The following is a 20,323-nucleotide window of genomic DNA, read 5'->3' as shown; positions in this document are numbered from 1 at the left end:
AATTGGCTTCCGCGTTTCCCACATTACAACAGTGACTACACTCCAAAAGTACTGAATTGGCTGTAAAGCGCTTTGAGATGTCTGGTGATTGAGAAAGACGCTATTTAAATGCAAATATTTATTTTTATGGCCGAAGGGTCGATAGCCAGAGGGCACAGATTTGCAAAAGAACCAGAGGCGATATAAGGAAAAGCTTCTTTATACAATGAGAGGTTAGGATTTGGACTGCACTGCCTGATAGGGTGGTGGAGGCAGATTCAATAGCAGCCTTCAAAAAGGAATTGGATAAATACTGGAAGGAGAAAAAATTGCAAGGAAATTGGGGAAAGAGCGGGGGAGTGGGACTGACTGGTTTGCTCTTCGAAAGTGCCGGCGCAGACTCGATGGGCCGAATGGCCTCCTTCTACGCTGTATTATTCTGTGATTCTATGAATGAGCTAGAGTCGGAGATGGTACAATGAGTCTTTTATTTCAAAAGCAAGGATCGGTAGAGCAGGAAGAACGAATGGGACATATCTTGGAGCTTACGAGGAACAGGAGAAGCTGAGAGCAATGGCCATCGTGGACAAGAAAGTCATAGACAACCTGGTGACCATGAGGAGATGAGTGCAGTGGTGTGATATATTCACAGAGCACAGCACACACAGCTTCCTACATGGCAGGCAGCTCTCTCTCGGAAGCCTCCGGAATCTGCCTGGTTCTGTTTATTATTAACTCTGCAGTTGCAGCACACAATATGTCCACATCCACAGTGTGGAGCTACAAACATTGCAAGCTTACAGACATTACACTTCTCCCTCCTTAATGAAGAAGTTATTATAACAAACGTCATACATAACTTTCATGTTTATACATAACACAGGATATAAACTTAATTTTTTTCCATATTTACAAATTTAACTTTACCAGTTGTTTTCTGTTTCGAAGAGGATACCTTCGCTCTTGAACAGAACCTTCCAAACATGGTGTCGAATCTACTCTCATTCGTGGTTCATCCTGAGGAACGTTTTCCTCCACGGAATTTCCTTGATTTTCATTTGAACTCACTCTAACTTCAGGCTCTTTGTTTTCCTGACTTGGACTCAGACTTTCATTCTGATTCTCTCCTGGATTTGTTTCCAGTACATTGGATTTAGGATTTGCTACTGGTATATCAAAACTATCTGATGAGTCAGAAATAATTGAATCATTCCCACCTTCAACTCCTTCCATGTCTGTAGCTAAAATATGATCAATATGAACAAACCTAACCTGTTCATTATCAAACATCTTTACCAAATATGTATGAGGACCACATATCTTCACCACTCTGCCTGGTAACTACTTTCACCATTTATGGTGACGGTTCTTCACTCTCACCTTCTGGTTTAATTTCACATTTCTCTCTTTTACTCTACCTCTATCATGATTCTCTTTCTGTCTTAATTGTATCTCTTCAACGGACTGTGCAAAATTTGGCTTTAACAACGAGAATCTGGTTCGTGGCTGTCGTTTGAGAAACAACTCTGCTGGTGTTCTACCAGTAGTGGTATGAGGAGTATTTCGATATGTAATTGAAAAATTAGCCAATTTGTGATCCAATGACAACTGTCGTTTCCTTGGAGTTGGATCTAACATTTGTTTTATGAGGGCACGTTTTACAATTTGTACAGTGCGCTCTGCTGTACCATTCGAAGCAGGATGGTATGGTGGAACCTTGGTATGTTTCATACCATTCTTGCTCGTGAATTGTGCAAATTCTTCTGAACGAAATTGTGGTCCATTATCCAAAACAATCTCTTCAGGGAGGCCAAACGAAGAAAATCATTTTTACAAAATGTCCAATGTTTTATTTGTTGTTATTTTCCACATTGGAAACACCTCAACCCACTTCAAATGGCTATCAATCACAATGAATAATTGTTGTCCTTCTAGCTCAGCAAAATCAACATGTAGCCTTTGCCACACCCTGGGAAGCCATTTCTATGGCTGTAATGGTACTGGTGGTGGTTGCTTGCTTACCGATTGACATGTCGTACACTGACTCATGATGTATTCTATATCTTTATCAAGACCTGGCCACCATAAATAACTGCGTGCAAAACTCTTGGTCAAGCACATTTCCAGCTGCTGGTCATGGAGGTCTCCTAATAATTTGGACCTGAATTTATTTGGTATAACCACTCTTGCACCCCACATGATACAATCTTTATCGACTGATAATTCATTCCTACGAATGAAGAATGGGTGTGTATCTTTGTCTGTTACATGGTTTGGCCATCCATTTGCAATATACTTGTACACCTTTGACATCACTGGGTCACGTTTGGTTGCTCTACCAATCTCTTCAGCTGTGACTGGCAGTTCATCAATGTATGAAAAATAAAACACTTCTTCTCTATCGGGTGTAACTTGTGATGGGGAAGGCAATCTAGACATTGCATCAGCATTACTGTGATCAGCTGATCGTCTGTATTCAATATCATATGTATATGCTGACAAAATCAAAGCCCATCTCTGCATTCGGGCTGCAGCTAATGTTAGAACTGGGAACTTTGGATGGAGGATTGCTGTTAGGGGCTTATGGTCCGTAACGATGGTAAACTTACAAGTATTTCTGAAACTTCTTGACCCCAAAAATTAATGCCAAAGCTTCCCTTTCAATTTGCGCATAATTACTCTCACTGGCACTGAGTGCGTGAAGCAAAAGCAATTGGTCTCTCCTCCCCACTATGTGATACATGAGAGATCACTGCTCCAACTCCATACGGAGAGGCATCACATGCTAACTTAATCTCCTTAGATATGTCATAGTGAACTAACATGGTGCTATCTACCAATTTGCTTTTACACTCCTTGAATGCTGTATCGCATTCTTTTGACCACTTCCAATGGACCTGTTTTTTCAAAAGTTCATTCAGTGGATGTAATACTGCAGCCAAATTTGGTAGGAACTTTCCATAATAGTTCAAAAGACCCAAGAATGAATGAAGTTCAGCGACATTCCTGGGAATGGGTGCATTTCTAATTGCATCCAATTTTTCCATGGTTGGAAGTAAACCATCTTTGTCTACTCTATACCCTAAGTACTCCACTGAGTTTTTAAATAACTCACACTTACGAGCAGACAGTCGTACTCTGTGCTTCTCTAGCCGTTTGAGGACTTCATTCAATATGTTATTATGAATTTGCCTATTTGATGCTGAAATTAGTATGTCATCCAAATAACATACTACCTCTTCAATACCTTGCAAATCTGGTTCATTACCCCTTGGAATATGGTAGGGGAGGAAGACACTCCAAATGGTAGCCTATTAAATTGATATAGGCCTAGATGAGTATTTATAGTCAAACATGACTTGGACTCTTCATTTAGTTCAAGCTGTAAGTAGGCATTTGTAAGATCCAGTTTTGAGAAGATCTGACCACCTGTCAGTGTTGTGAACAAATCTTCTATATTCGGCAATGTATTGGGGGCATTACTCTCTAGAACCTGGTTTACGGTTACTTTATAATCATCGCACAATCTTACCTTACCATCGGACTTAGGTACAACAACAATGGGTATAGCCCAATTACATTGATCTATCTTACAAATAATGTTCTCAGTCTCTAGTCTTTTGAGTTCTTGCTCAACTTTCTCCTTGAGTGCATATGGTAAGGAACGTGGCTTGTAGTAAACCGATCTAGCGTCCTTCTGTACCCTGACACTCACCTTGAAGCCTTGGATCGGACTGCCCGTTTCGCAGAACACCTTCGGATACTTCTTGATAACCTCAACCGTTGATGAAAATCTCGCTTCCGCACAGAAAATCTTACTCCAATCCAGCTTCAGTGAGCTCAACCAATTTCTTCTTAGTAAGGCAGACTTGTCTCCTTTCACTACTATTAGAGGCAAGTTCTGAAATTGATCTTTATATTTCACCGGTACGGTGATACGGCCTACTACAGGAATTTTCTCTCCCGAGTAGCCTTGCAGCTCTATCTTGGATTTCTCCAGTTGGAAATCACGCAATTTGTCGCGGTACAGTGACTCCAATACTACGTTCATGGATGCGCCCGTGTCAATTTCCATTGGTATCTTGAATCCCGCAACTTGGAGTATGAGAAGAAGCTTGCAGGGAACATTAAGACGGATTGCAAAAGTTTCTATAGATATGTAAAGAGAAAAAGGTTAGTAAAGACAAATGTAGGTCCCCTGCAGTCAGAATCAGGGGAAGTCATAACGGGGAACAAAGAAATGGCGGACCAATTGAATAAGTACTTTGGTTCGGTATTCACTGAGGAGGACACAAACAACCTTCCGGATATAAAAGGGGTCGGAGGGTCTAGTAAGGAGGAGGAACTGAGGGAAATCCTTATTAGTCGGGAAATTGTGTTGGGGAAATTGATGGGATTGAAGGCCGATAAATCCCCAGGGCCTGATGGACTGCATCCCAGAGTACTTAAGGAGGTGGCCTTGGAAATAGTGGATGCATTGACAGTCATTTTCCAACATTCCATTGACTCTGGATCAGTTCCTATGGAGTGGAGGGTAGCCAATGTAACCCCACTTTTTAAAAAAGGAGGGAGAGAGAAAACAGGGAATTACAGACCGGTCAGCCTGACATCGGTAGTGGGTAAAATGATGGAATCAATTATTAAGGATGTCATAGCAGTGCATTTGGAAAGAGGTAATATGATAGGTCCAAGTCAGCATGGATTTGTGAAAGGGAAATCATGCTTGACAAATCTTTTGGAATTTTTTGAGGATGTTTCCAGTAGAGTGGACAAGGGAGAACCAGTTGATGTGGTATATTTGGACTTTCAGAAGGCTTTCGACAAGGTCCCACACAAGAGATTAATGTGCAAAGTTAAAGCACATGGGATTGGGGGTAGTGTGCTGACGTGGATTGAGAACTGGTTGTCAGACAGGAAGCAAAGAGTAGGAGTAAATGGGGACTTTTCAGAATGGCAGGCAGTGACTAGTGGGGTACCGCAAGGTTCTTTGCTGGGGCCCCAGCTGTTTACACTGTACATTAATGATTTAGACGAGGGGATTAAATGTAGTATCTCCAAATTTGCGGATGACACTAAGTTGGGTGGCAGTGTGAGCTGCAAGGAGGATTCTATGAGGCTGCAGAGCGACTTGGATAGGTTAGGTGAGTGGGCAAATGCATGGCAGATGAAGTATAATGTGGATAAATGTGAGGTTATCCACTTTGGTGGTAAAAACAGAGAGACAGACTATTATCTGAATGGTGACAGATTAGGAAAAGGGCAGGTGCAAAGAGACCTGGGTGTCATGGTACATCAGTCATTGAAGGTTGGCATGCAGGTACAGCAGGCGGTTAAGAAAGCAAATGGCATGTTGGCCTTCATAGCGAGGGGATTTGAGTACAAGGGCAGGGAGGTGTTGCTACAATTGCACAGGGCCTTGGTGAGGCCACACCTGGAGTATTGTGTACAGTTTTGGTCTCCTAACCTGAGGAAGGACATTCTTGCTATTGAGGGAGTGCAGCGAAGGTTCACCAGACTGATTCCCGGGATGGCGGGACTGACCTATCAAGAAAGACTGGATCAACTGGGCTTGTATTCACTGGAGTTCAGAAGAATGAGAGGGGACCTCATAGAAACGTTTAAAATTCTGACGGGGTTAGACAGGTTAGATGCAGGAAGAATGTTCCCAATGTTGGGGAAGTCCAGAACCAGGGGACACAGTCTAAGGATAAGGGGGAAGCCATTTAGGACCGAGATGAGGAGGAATTTCTTCACCCAGAGAGTGGTGAACCTGTGGAATTCTCTACCACAGAAAGTTGTTGAGGCCAATTCACTAAATATATTCAAAAAGGAGTTAGATGAAGTCCTTACTACTAGGGGAATCAAGGGGTATGGTGAGAAAGCAGGAATGGGGTACTGAAATTGCATGTTCAGCCATGAACTCATTGAATGGCGGTGCAGGCTAGAAGGGCCGAATGGCCTACTCCTGCACCTATTTTCTATGTTTCTATGTTTCTAACTTCTATGTGGATTTTGATGCTTTCCGAATCGCTGTCCATTAACCTCATGCTCCTGATGACGTGTAACTCTAACATCTCATCGTCCTGTTGTTGCTCTTCCATGCTCGGTAGTCTCTTGGGATTTCTACTCATAGCTTTGAACGCTGGACTCATAGCTTTTAAAGCTGGTTTACCCTTCAGTCGGCATGCCTTCGCAAGATGCCCAGTCTTTCTGCAGAAGAAACACTCTGCCTTCACGTATGGACAACTTTGAGCAAAGTGTTGTCCCAGGCACCTATAGCACGACTTTGACGCTCTGTTAGAATTTCCAGTTTCTGCGACTTTGGGCCCCCACCATCTTTTACTTTGAACCTGCAGGTGATTTACCTCAGTTGACTGACGACCGTAATCATTATTTAATTCTCGGGAATATTGTTCGGCCATGCCCGTCGACCTCGCTGACTGACAAGCAATCTCAAAAGTCAAGTCATCCGTCACCAAGCTGGAGGGTACAGAAACAGCAGATAACAATAAAAACGGAAAATGCTGGAAATCTCAGCGGGTCAGGCAGCATCTGTGAAGAGGAAGCAGCGTTAATGTTTCGGGTCGATGACCCTTCGTCAGAACATGACAATGTATGGGTGGTCTCCAATGGACTCTTCATGTGTGCTGACATGTGAAAGTGAAAACCTCGTTGTGAGTATAAAATGAGTTTCCCCATTTCGTATGTGCATGGAGCCAATCGCGTCAGCCATTATGTTTCATAGGGAGGTCACCACCTAAGTGTATGGAAGTAAGTCGTGTTTATATAACTCCTCCCGCAGGAGATTAAATATTTACATGCTTTCATTTTTTCCTGTAAATAGAATGAAGCGGATAATTCACTCATGCAGAGCAATTCAACTCTTAGTCCCCGCCTACAGATGAAGGAGCCTGCTTTTCGAAATACTCACAAGCCAGGATTCAGCAAAAGGGCCCCTGCAGTTCGGACAATGGACATCTAGGATCAGTTGTTCTTGAAGAGCCGGCTGTAATGTATGCAACTGTGAGGTTTGTAGAGCTGTTGTGTGGTGGATGGGGGCAGGTCCGAGGGCCTCCTCGTAGGACTGCTCCTGGGCCTGGCCATGGTGGCCATCAGCCGGTCCAGGCAGCGGGCGGTCGAGGGGGTCGTTCAGCCCGACTGCCTGCCTCTCTTCCGCGCTTACATCCGAACCAGGGTGTCCCTGGAGATGGAGCACGCGGTGTCCACCGGTACGCTCGCGGCCTTCCGCAAGAGGTGGGCGCCGGAGGGACTGGAGTGCATCATCACCCCAGGCAACCAAATTTTAATTTGAATGGTTTAAGTTCACTGTAAAGTTATATTTGGAAATTTATGGATTCTAATGCTCTTGCCAAAAGGGGGCATTGATTTAATGTTTGACTCAAATAGTTGTAGAGCTGCTGCTCTGTAGGCTGGAGGAGTCCGTGTTCCATGTTTACGTACAATGTGTGAGGCTGCAGCCCCTCTTCCATTATTTGAAGGGGCTGCTACTCAATTTTTGGCTACACTTCAATCACACGCTCCTGATCTTTGGGCACCTAGTGCGGAGGGGAGCGGGCAGGTCGGAAGGCCTCCTCGTAGGACTGCTCCCGGGCACGGCCAAGGGACCCATTAACCGGTCCAGGCAGCGGGCGGTCGAGGGGGTCGTTCAGCCCGACTGCCTGCCTCTCTTCCGCGCGTACATCCGAGCCAGGGTGTCCCGAGAGGTGTACGCTGGAGGGACTGGAGTGCATCATTTCAACAGGGAACAAAATTTATATTTAATTTAGTTTGACAAGGTTTCCTTTAATGTTTAATTATTAATTTGTTGGAAATTAGTGCCCTTAAAAAAAGGGGGCACTTGATTTAAAGTTATGTTAAAATAGTGTAGAGCTGTTGCATTGTGAGTGGCTTAGCCAGTCACGTGATGTTCACAAGACTCAGTAAAACCCCAGTCAGTTGGGTCTAGTCATCCACGATGAGGTATATTGTTGTGAACCTTTTTACATATTTACATATTTAATATATTTACATATTAAACATATTTACGAAAGGATATACTTGCTTTGGAGGCAGTTCAGAGAAGGTTCACTAGGCTGATTCCAGAGTTAAGGGGGTTGACCTATGAGGAAAGGTTGAGTAGGTTGGCCCTCTACTCATTGGCATTCAGAAGAATGAGAGATGATATTATCGAAACATATAAGATTATGAAGGGGCTTGACAAGGTGGATGCAGAGAGGATGTTTTCCACTGATGGGGAGACTAGAACGAGAGGGCATAGTCTTAGACTAAGGGGCCGCCCATTTAAACAGAGATGAGGAGAAATTTCTTTTCTCAGAAGGTTGTAAATCTGTGGAATTCGCTGTGGAAGCTGGGACATTGAATAAATTTAAGACCGAGATAGACAGTTTCTTAAACGATAAGGGATTAACGGGTTATGGGGAGCGGGTGGAGAAGTGGACCTGAGTCCATGATCAGATCAGCCATGATCTTATTGAATGGCGGAGCAGGCTCGAGGGGCCGTATGGCCTACTCCTGCTCCTATTTCTTATGTTCTTATAACCTGTTGCATGAACTGGTAGCGTGTAGTGTGATTGTTAAACCTTTGTAAATAAACCAACTAGTTCTTAATAGAAATGTGTTGCTGTGAATTCTTAAGCAAAGAACCCATGAAGCAAATACCGGTGACTCCAGATTTCCACACCCTGCCGACCTGGCATTTCCGCTGGGACTGTGCGCATCGGTGCAACCTAGAGCTTCCCAACTGGAGCCTGAGGGCACTGGGTTTGGGCACATCTTGGCTGCTCCAAGCTCTCAGGCAGTCTGGCCTCTGCTGCCAGGTCTGAGAAAGGAGTGGCGGTGGGAGACGAGTTTACTGTTGGCAGTGAGCCCTCAGAGAGGCTGAATTTCAGACCACAGGGAGAAAATGAACTGACTGCCAAACTACCTCGGCCAAGATCCATGTTGGCTCCCAATACCTGTCCTTGCAATAGGCTCAGTGGGCAGCACTCTCGCCTCTGAGCCAGAAGGTTGTGGGCTCAAGTCCCACTCCAGGGACTTGAGCACATAAATCTAAGCTGACACTCCAGTGCAGTACTGAGCTGCACTGTCGGAAGTCCCATAGTTCAGGTGGAACATTAAAATTGATGTTATTAGGAGGGGTGGCCAACAGCTTGGGCAGAGAAATGGGTCGTAAGAGAGGTTTAGGGAGGGATTCCCTGCATTACAAAAGTAGTTCATGGCTGTAAAGTGCTTTGGGGTATCCTGAGGTTGGCAAAGGTACTATGTAAGTGCAATTAATTTATTTATTTTGTTCATTCATTCGTTCGTTCCTTCCTTCTTTTGTTCTCTTCTCTCTTTCCTGCTCTCTTTCTTTCTTTCTCTCTTTCTCTCTTTCTTCCGTTCTCCACAAACTCAACGTGAGCATCTTTATTTACTGCAAGGTAAGGTAGCCAGGGCAGTACAGAGGAACATGGGAAAGGAGGAGGCCATTCAGCTCCTTGAGCCTGTTGCACCATTGAATTAGATCACAGCTGCTCTGTATCTTAACTCCATCAACTTGCCTTGGTTCGGTAACCTTTACCTAACTAACTCTGTCAATCTCAGTTTCAAAATTATTAATTGACCTCCGGCCTCAACAGCTTTCTGGGGGAGAGAGTTCCAGATTCCCACCGCCCTTTGTGTGAAGATGTGCTTCCTGACATCACCCCTGAACGGCCGGGCTCTGATTTGAAGGTGACGCCCCCTTGTTCTGGACTCCCCTCACCACAGGGAATAGTCTCTCTCCATCAACTCCTTTAAATCTTCTTGAACACCTCAATTAGATCACCCCTAAACCTTCTATACTCGAGGGAGTATAAGCCCAGTATGGGCTGGGGCAATCGGAGGGTGCTACACTTGGCCATCGCAACCTTGGGCTACGAAGGGGGAAGAGATTCAATCGGAGTTCCCGCTACTGACCGTTAACCCTGTAAAAACATGGATCAAGGTGAGGACAACAACGGCAACTTGCATTTATATAGTGCCTTTAATATAGTAAAATGTCCCAAGGTGCTTCACAGGAGCGTTGTCGAGCAAAATTTGAAAGCGAGCCGCATGGAGCCGATATTAGAACAGATGACCAAAATGTTTGGCAAAAGAGATAGGTTTAAAGGAGCATCTTCAAGGAGGAAATAGAGAAGTGGAGCGGCCCAGTTGTGATGGCCTCTAGCAGCAAGTAGCCCAGTGACACTCACTGTCCAGTGACGGTCCCAGAGGCCTACCAATGCCTTGTGGAACCGCACCCTAACACGAGTCAGGAGAGGAGGGGAGAAAGCTGAGAAACGTGGACATCCAAAAGCGCTCCCCTGAAGCACCTTGGGACGTTTTAAGAGAGAAAGACTGGCACCTTTCACGACTGCTTGACGTTCCAAAGCGCTTTGCAGCCTTTGGAGTGTAGTCACTGTTGTAATGTAGGAAACGAGGCAGCCAATTTGCACACAGCAAGCTCCCACACATGGCAATGTGATAATGACCCAGATCACCTGTTTTATTTAGTGATGTTGATTGAGAGATAAATATTGGCCCCAGGACACCGGGGAGAACTCCCCTGCTCTTCTTCAAAATAGTGCCGTGATAAATTTTCTGTCCACCTGAGAGTGTAGATGGAGCCTCAGATTGGCGTTTCATCCGAAAGACGGCACCTCCGACAGTGCAGCACTCCCTCAGTACTGCCCCTCCATCAGTGCGGTGCTCCCTCAGTACTGCCCCTCCGACAGTGCGGCGCTCCCTCAGTACTGCCCCTCCGACAGTGCAGCGCTCCCTCAGTACTGCCACTCCGACAGTGCAGCGCTCCCTCAGTACTGTCCCTCCGAGAGTGCAGTGCTCCCTCAGTACTGCCTCTCTGACAGTACAGCGCTCTCTCAGTACTGTCCCTCCGACAGTACGGCGCTCCCTCAGCACTGCCCCTCCGACAGTGCGACATCCCTCAACACTGCCCCTCCGACAGTGCAGCGCTCCCTCAGTACTGCCACTCCGACAGTGCAGCGCTCCCTCAGCACTGCCCCTCCGACAGCGCGGCGCTCCCTCAGTACTGCCCCTCCGACAGTGCAGCGCTCCCTCAGCACTGCCCCTCCAACAGTGCGGTGCTCCCTCAGTACTGCCCCACCGACAGTGCAGCACTCCCTCAGTACTGCCCCTCCGACAGTGTGGCGCTCCCTCAGTACTGCCCATCCGACAGTGCGGCGCTCCCTCAGTACTGCCCCTCTGACAGTGCGGTGCTCCCTCAGCACTGCACTTCCGACAGTGCAGTGCTCCCTCAGCACTGCCCCTCTGACAGTGCAGCATTCCCTCAGTACTGTCCCTCCGAGAGTGCAGTGCTCCCTCAGTACTGCCTCTCTGACAGTACAGCGCTCTCTCAGTACTGTCCCTCCGACAGTACGGCGCTCCCTCAGCACTGCCCCTCCGACAGTGCGACATCCCTCAACACTGCCCCTCTGACAGTGCGGCGTTCCCTCAACACTGCCCCTCCGACAGTGCGGTGCTCCCTCAGTACTGCCCCTCCGACAGTGCGGCGCTCCCTCAGTACTGTCCCTCCGACAGTGCAGCACTCCCTCAGTACTGTCCCTCCGACAGTGCGGCGCACCCTCAGTACTACCACTCCGACAGTGCGGTGCTCCCTCAGTACTGCCCCTCCGACAGCGCGGCGCTCCCTCAGTACTGCCCCTCCGACAGTGCAGCACTCCCTCAGTACTGCCCCTCCGACAGCGCGGCGCTCCCTCAGTACTGCCCCTCCAACAGTGCGGTGCTCCCTCAGTACTGCCCCACCGACAGTGCAGCACTCCCTCAGTACTGCCCCTCCGACAGTGTGCCGCTCCCTCAGTACTGCCCCTCCAACAGTGCGGCGCTCCCTCAGTACTGCCCCTCTGACAGTGCAGTGCTCCCTCAGCACTGCACTTCCGACAGTGCAGTGCTCCCTCAGCACTGCCCCTCTGACAGTGCAGCACTCCCTCAGTACTGTCCCTCCGAGAGTGCAGTGCTCCCTCAGTACTGCCTCTCTGACAGTACAGCGCTCTCTCAGTACTGTGCTCCCTCAGCACTGCCCCTCCGACAGTGCGACATCCCTCAACACTGCCCCTCCGACAGTGCAGCACTCCCTCAGTACTACCACTCCGACAGTGCGGTGCTCCCTCAGTACTGCCCCTCCGACAGCGCGGCGCTCCCTCAGTACTGCCCCTCCGACAGTGCAGCACTCCCTCAGTACTGCCACTCCGACAGCGCGGCGCTCCCTCAGTACTGTCCCTCCGACAGTGCGGCACTCCCTCAGCACTGCCCCTCAGTACTGCCCCACCCCCTCAGTACTGCACTTCCGACAGTGCAGTGCTCCCTCAGCACTGCCCCTCTGACAGTGCAGCACTCCCTCAGCACTGCCCCTCCGACACTCCCTCAGTACTAACCCTCCGACTGTGCGGCGCTCCCTCAGTACTGCCCCTCTGACAGTGCAGCGCTCCCTCAGTACTACCCCTCCGACAGTGCGGCGCTCCCTCAGTACTGCCCCTCCGACAGTGCGGCGCTCCCTCAGCACTGCCCCTCCGACAGTGCGGCGCTCCCTCAGCACTGCCCCTCCGACAGTGCGGCGCTCCCTCAGCACTGCCCCTCCGACAGTGCGGCGCTCCCTCAGCACTGCCCCTCCGACAGTGCAGCGCTCCCTCAGTACTGCCCCTCCGACAGTGCGGCGCTCCCTCAGCGCTGCCCCTCAGCATTGCACCACCGATACTGCGGCGCTCCCTCAGCACTGCCCCTCCGACAGTGCGGCGCTCCCTCAGCACTGCACCACCGATACTGCGGCGCTCCCTCAGTACTGCACTGGGAGAGTCAGCCTAGATTTTTGTGCTCAAGTCTCTGGAGTGGGATTGGAACCCACAACTTTTTGTCTCAGAGGCACTGGTTGCTAACCACTGAGCCACGGCTGACACTGTTTAGATGCTATATCAATGCAAGTTGTTGTTAACACATACCAGGCAACTGCCTTGTAAGGTATGCAAATGGAGAAAAAAGCCTCAGTGAATCAGTTGCTGCTCATTCCCAAAGAATTGTTCGTCATTGGACCTCTTTTAATACTCAGAGAATTTCTTTTGATGTTTGCAACAAGGGAATTGTTTTTCTAATGGATCCCCATTTGGAAATCGTTAAGCATGTGTGTTTTATTCCTAATAATTAACTCGTTGGAACATTTGCTGAGTGCAATACTCAGTTGTTTTGCTTTGTTTTCTCCACATTTTATTCAGCCATCCTGAGTTGTTTGGCTTGAACCCAATGCTTGAGCCCAAAATACATTAGTGCTGCAAATAGCGATGCATTACTGCCGCTTATTCCTGCCGCCCTTTGATGAGATTCTGTACCAGTGCCGATTGTTTATTATCACCCAGTTCCCCACCCTTCCTGTGGAACAAGCCATCAGCTGTCAGAAAGTGTTAGCAAACTCCGTTTTATTAGCTGGGATTTCAGACGGGACGTTAAATCGAGGCCCCATCTGCCCTCTCAGAAACATAGAATATAGGTGCAGGAGTAGGCCATTCGGCCCTTCGAGCCTGCACCACCATTCAATCAGATCATGGCTGATCATTCACCTCAGTACCCCTTTCCTGCTTTCTCTCCATGCCCCTTGATCCCTATATCTGTAAGGGCCATATCTAACTCCCTCTTGAATATATCCAATGAACTGGCATCAACAACTCTCAGCAGTAGAGAATTCCACAGGTTAACAACTCTCTGAGTGAAGAAGTTTCTCCTCATCTCGGTCCTAAATGGCTTACCCCTCATCCTTAGACTGTGTCCTCTGATTCTGGACTTCCCCAACGTCAGGAACATTCTTCCTGCATCTAATCTGTCCAGTCCCGTCAGAATTTTATATGTTTCTATGAGATCCCCTCTTATCCTTCTAAACTCCAGTGAATACAGGCCCAGTCGATCCAGTCTCTCCTCATATGTCAGTCCAGCCATCCCAGGAATCAGTCTGGTGAACCTTCGCTGCACTCCCTCAATAGCAAGAACGTCCTTCCTCAGATTAGGAGACCAAAACTGAACACAATATTCCAGGTGAGGCCTCACCAAGGCCCTGTACAACTGCAGTAAGACCTCCCTGCTCCTATACTCAAATTCCCTCGCTATGAAGGCCAACATACCATTTGCCTTCTTCACCGCCTGCTGTACCTCCATGCCAACTTTCAATGACTGATGTACTATGGCACCTACTTTTCCTAATCTGCCACCATTCAGATAATATTCTGCCTTCGAGGTGGCTGTAAAAGATCCCACAGCCACTATTTCGGATAAGAGCAGGGGAGTTCTCCCAGGTATCCTGCGGCTAATACTTGTCCCTAATTAACGTCACTAAATGTAGATTATCTGGTCATTTATCACGTTGCTGTTTGTGGGAGCTTGCTGTGCACAAATTGGCTGCCCTGTTACCCTGTGACTACATGTCAAATGTACTTCATTGGCTGTAAAGCGCTTTGGGACATCCTGAGGTGGTGAAAGGCGCTATATAAATGCAGGACTTTCTTTCTTTTTTCTTTCTGAGTGCAAATTGGCCACCGCGATTAGACAGTGGTAATGCAGTGAATACAATTTATCTAGATTTTCAAAAGGCCTTCGGTGAGGTACTCCATAATGGACTGATGAACAAGGTTCGAGAATGCGGAGTCAGGGGACAAGTAGCAGAATGGATCATGAGCTGGCTTCAAGACAGAAAGCAGAGAATAGGGGTAAAGGGTAGCTATTCACAGTGGCAGAAGGTGGACAGTGGTGTTCTCCAAGAATCAGTGCTGGGACCACTGTTGTTCACAATTTATATTAATGATTTAGACTTTAGAATCAAAAATACAATTTCTAAATTTGCAGGTGTCACCAAATTGTGGGGATAGTCAATACTGAGGAGGACTGCAACAAATTACAGGGGTACAAAAAGTCCTTCACTGGCTGTAAAGCTAAATTATAAGCTCATAAGAAATAGGAGCAGGAGTAGACCATCTGATCCTTCGAGCCTGCTCCGCCATTCAATAAGATCATGGCTGATCCGATCATGGACTCAGCTCCACTTCCCTGCCCGCTCCCCATAACCCTTTACTCCCTTATCGCTCAAAAACGTGTCTATCTCCACCTTAAAATATTCAATGACCCAGCCTCCACAGCTCTCTGGGGCAGAGAATTCCACAGATTTACAATCCCCTGAGAGAAGAAATTTCTCCTCATCTCAGTTTTAAATGGGCGGCCCCTTATTCTGAGACTATGTCCCCTAGTTTTAGTTTCCCCTATGAGTGGAAATATCCTCTCTGCATACACCTTGTCGAGTCCCCTCATTATCATATGTGTTTCGATAAGATTACCTCTCATTCTTCTGAACTCCAATGAGTATAGGCCCAACCTACTCAACCTATCTTCATAAGTCAACCCCCTCATCTCCGGAATCAACCTAGTGAACCTACTTTGAATTGCCTCCAATGCAAGTATACCCTTCCTTAAATACGGAGACCAAAACTGTACGCAGTACTCCAGGTGTGGCCTCACCAATACCCTGTACAGTTGTAGCAGGACTTCTCTGCTTTTATACTCTAACCCCTTGCAATAAAGGCCAGCATTCCATTTGCCTTCCTGATTACTTGCTGTACCTGCATACTAACTTTTTGTGTTTCATGCACAAGGACCCCCAGGTCCCTCTGTACTGCAGCACTTTGGAATTTTTCTTAATTTAAAAAGTAAGTTACTTTTTTATTTTTTCTGCCAAAGTGGATAACCTCACATTTTCCCACATTATACTCCATCTGCCAAATTTTTACCCAGTCACCTAGACTGTCTATATATAATCCCTTTGCAGATTTTTTGTGTCCTCCTCACAATTTGCTTTCCCACCCATCTTTGTATCATCAGCAAATTTGGCTACACTACACTCGGTCCCTTCATCCAAGTCATTCATATAGATTGTAAATAGTTGAGGCCCCAGCACCGATCCCTGCAGCACCCCACTAGTTACTGTTTGCCAACCGGAATATGACCCTTTTATCCCTACTCTCTGTTTTCTGTTAGCTAGCCAGTCCTCTATCCATGCTAATATAGTACCCCCAACCCCATGAACTTCTACCTTGTGCAGTAACCTCTTATGTGGCACCTTTTCGAATGCCTTCGATAAGATCACCTCTCATTCTTCTCAACTTCAATGAGTATAGGCCCAACCTACTCAACCTATCTTCATAAGTCAACCCCCCCTCATCTCCGGAATCAACCTAGTGATTACAGCAAATACACCACATCCACTGGTTCCCCCTATCCACCCTGTTCGTTACATCCTCAACGAACTCTAGCAAATTTGTTCAACATTATTTCCCTTTCACAACACTATGCTGACTCTGCTTGACTGCATTATGCTTTTTCAAATGTCCTGCTATTAGAAATGACCTCTTCAAGAAATGATCAAACCAAAACCAACCATGCTCCTCTCCTGTCCCACATTGGGAGGTCACTCCGAGTGGCAGGATTTGCTGCGAGTCGAATCTGGTCGAGAAGAGAAAGACTTGACGTCCTCAGTCCGTCCTCCGGGAGATTAGTTTGGAATTCTAAACAGAGTCCTGTGAGCAGCGGGACGCTGATCAACAGGAAGCCGCCCCACTCAGTGACTGCAATGCAGCTTCGATGTCTGTGAACAAAAACATCCTGGAACAATTAGACCAGAAAAGCATTGGTGACGGGACTTGTCAGAGTCCGTAAAGGGAAGCGCCATCCTGCCATAGCGTCTGAGTGGCAGTCCTGGGACCTGGTCATTAGGATAACCGATTGCCACCTCCAGCCCATACTTGCCCGCCATTATCATAGGCAGTCCCTCGGAATCGAGGAAGACTTGCTTCCAGTCTTAAAATGAGTCCTTAGGTGACTGAACAGTCCAATATGAGAACCACAGTCCCTGTCACAGGTGGGACAGATTGTCGTTGAGGGAAGGGGTGGGTGGGACTGGTTTGCCGCACGCTCTTTCTGCTGCCTGCGCTTGTTTTCTGCATGCTCTCGGCGACGAGACTCGAGGTGCTCAGCGCCCTCCCGGATGCACTTCCTGCACTTAGGGCAGTCTTTGGCCAAGGACTCCCAGGTGTCAGTGGGGATGTTGCACTTTTTCAGGGAGGCTTTGAGGGTGTCCTTGCAACGTTTCCTCTGCCCACCTGGGGCTCGTTTGCTGTGAAGGAGTTCCGAGTAGAGCGCTTGCTTTGGGAGTCCCGTGTCAGGCATGCGGACAATGTGGCCCGCCCAGCGGAGCTGACCAAGTGCGGTCAGTGCTTCGATGCTGAGGATGCTGGCCTGGTTGAGGACGCTAATGTTGGTGCGTCTGTCCTCCCAGGGGATTTGTAGGATCTTGCGGAGACATCGTTGGTGGTATTTCTCCAGCGACTTGAGGTGTCTACTGTATATGGTCCATGTCTCGGAGCCATACAGTAGTCTTCGGCCACCTGAAGAAAAGAGTGTTCGCAGACCAGGCCCTGAAATCTGGCACCAAGCTCATGTTGGAATCAATCATTAAGGATGAAATAGCAGCGCATTTGGAAAGCAGTGACAGGATCGGTCCAAGTCAGCATGGATTTATGAAAGGGAAATCATGCTTGACGAATCTTCTGGAATTTTTTGAGGATGTAACTAGCAGAGTGGACAAGGGAGAACCAGTGTATGTGGTGTATTTGGACTTTCAAAAGGCTTTTGACAAGGTCCCACACAAGAGATTGGTGTGCAAAATCAAAGCACATGGTATTGGGGGTAATGTACTGACGTGGATAGAGAACTGGCTGGCAGACAGGAAGCAGAGAGTCGGGATAAACGGGTCCTTTTCAGAATGGCAGGCAGTGACGAGTGTAGTGCCGCAGGGCTCAGTGCTGGGACCCCAGCTATTTACAATATACATTAACGATTTAGATGAAGGAATTGACTGTAATATCTCCAAGTTTGCAGATGACACTAAACTGGGTGGCGGTGTGAGCTGTGAGGAGGATGATAAGAGGCTCAGGGTGATTTGGACAGGTTAGGTGAGTGGGCAAATACATGGCAGATGCAGTATAATGTGGATAAATGTGAGGTTATCCATTTTGGGGGCAAAAACACGAAGGCAGAATATTATCTGAATGGCGGCAGATTAGGAAAAAGGGAGGTGCAACGAGACCTGGGTGTCATGGTTCATCAGTCATTGAAAGTTGGCATGCAGGTACAGCAGGCGGTGAAGAAGGCAAATGGTGTGTTGGCCTTCATAGCTAGGGGATTTGAGTATAGGAGCATGGAGGTCTTACTGCAGTTGTACAGGGCCTTAGTGAGGCCTCACCTGGAATATTGTGTTCAGTTTTGGTCTCGTAATCTGAGGAAGGATGTTCTTGCTATTGAGGGAGTGCAGCGAAGGTTCACCAGACTGATTCCAGGGATGGCTGGACTGACATATGAGGAGAGACTGGATCAACTGGGCCTTTATTCTCTGGAGTTTAGAAGGATGAGAGGGGATCTCATAGAAACGTCTAAGATTCTGACGGGACTGGACAGGTTAGATGCGGGAAGAATGTTCCCAATGTTGGGGAAGTCCAGAACCAGGGGACATAGTCTTAGGATAAGAGGTAGGCCATTTAGGACTGAGATGAGGAGAAAGTTCTTCACTCAGAGAGTTGTTAACCTGTGGAATTCCCTGCCGCAGAGAGTTGTTGATGCCAGTTGATTGGATATATTCAAGAGGGAGTTAGATATGGCCCTTACGGCTAAATGGATCAAGGGGAATGGAGAGAAAGCAGGAAAGGGGAACTGAGGTGAATGATCAGCCATGATCTTATTGAATGGCGGTGCAGGCTCAAAGGGCCGAATGGCCTACTCCAGCACCTAGTTTCTGTTTCTATGTTTCTGTGGTCTTCAAGGCTGTAGTAATACCTGCCCTCCTATATGGCTCAGAGACATGGACCATGTACAGTAGACCTGTCCGTACCATCAGTGGATTAGCACTTACTCCTGCATCAGCTCCGTCAACCGATTGGCAATGACGTCCATATATGGTCATACTGACCAGTGATTAGAAAGAACATAAGAATGGCGGAGTAGGAGTAGGCCATTCGGCCCCTCGAGCCTGCTCCGCCATTCAATAAGATCATGGCTGATCTGATCCTGGCCTCAAATCCACTTCCTCGCCCACTCCCCATAACCCTTGACTCCCTTATTGTTCAAAAATCTGTTTATCTCCACCTTAAATATATTCAAAGATCCAGCCTCCACAGCTCTCTGGGGCAGAGAATTCCAAAGATTCACGACCCTCAGAGAAGAAATTCCTCCTCATTTTGTTTTTAAATAGGCGACCCCTTATTCTGAAACTATGCCCCCTAGTTCTAGATTCCCCCACGAGGGGAAACATCTTTTCTGCTTTTACCCTGTCAAGTCCCCTCATTATCTTATATGTTTCGATAAGATCGCCTCATTCTTCTAAACTCCAAGGAGTATCGGCCCAACCTACTCAATCTTTCCTCATAAGGCAACCCCCTCATCTCAGGAATCAACCACTGAACCTTCTCTGAACTGCCTCCAATGCAAGTATATCCCTCCTTAAATAAGGAGAGCAGAACTCTAAGCAGTACCCCAGATGTGGCCTCACCAATACCCTGTACAGTTGTAGCAGGACTTCTCTGATTTTATATTCTATCCCCCTTGCAATAAAAGCCAACATTCCATTTGCCTTCCTGATTACTTGCTGTACCTGCATACTAACTTTTTGTATTTCATGTACAAGAACCCCTAGATCCCTCTGTACTACAGCATTTTGTAATCGCTCCCCATTTAAATTATAATTTGCTTTTCTATTTTTTCTGCCAAAGTGGATAACCTCACATTTTCCCACATTAAAGTCCTCTGCCAAATTTTTGCCCATTCACTTAGCCTGTCTATATTCCTTTGCAGATTCTTTGAGTCCTTCTCACAATTTGCTTTCCCACCTATCTTTGTATCATCAGCAAACTTGGCTACATTACCCTCGGTCCCTTCATCCAAGTCATTAATATAGATTGTAAATAGTTGAGGCTCCAGCACTGATCCCTGCGGCACCCCACTAGCTACAGTTTGCCAAACTGAAAATGACTCATTTATCCCGACTCTGTTTTCTGTTAGTTAGCCAATCCTCTATCCATGCTAATGTATTATCCCCAATCCTGTGAGCTCTTATCTTGTGCAGTAACCTTTTGTGTGGCACCTTATCGAATGCTTTCTGGAAATCTAAATATACGACATCAACAAGAAGCAAGACTTGCATTTATATAACGCCTTTCGCCACCTTGGGATGTCCCAAAGCCCTTTACAGTTAATGAACTACTTTCTGAAATGT

This window comes from Pristiophorus japonicus, chromosome 10 (genome assembly GCF_044704955.1).
Source record: "Pristiophorus japonicus isolate sPriJap1 chromosome 10, sPriJap1.hap1, whole genome shotgun sequence".
Lineage (NCBI taxonomy): Eukaryota > Metazoa > Chordata > Chondrichthyes > Pristiophoridae > Pristiophorus > Pristiophorus japonicus.
This window is presented reverse-complemented; position numbering follows the sequence as displayed.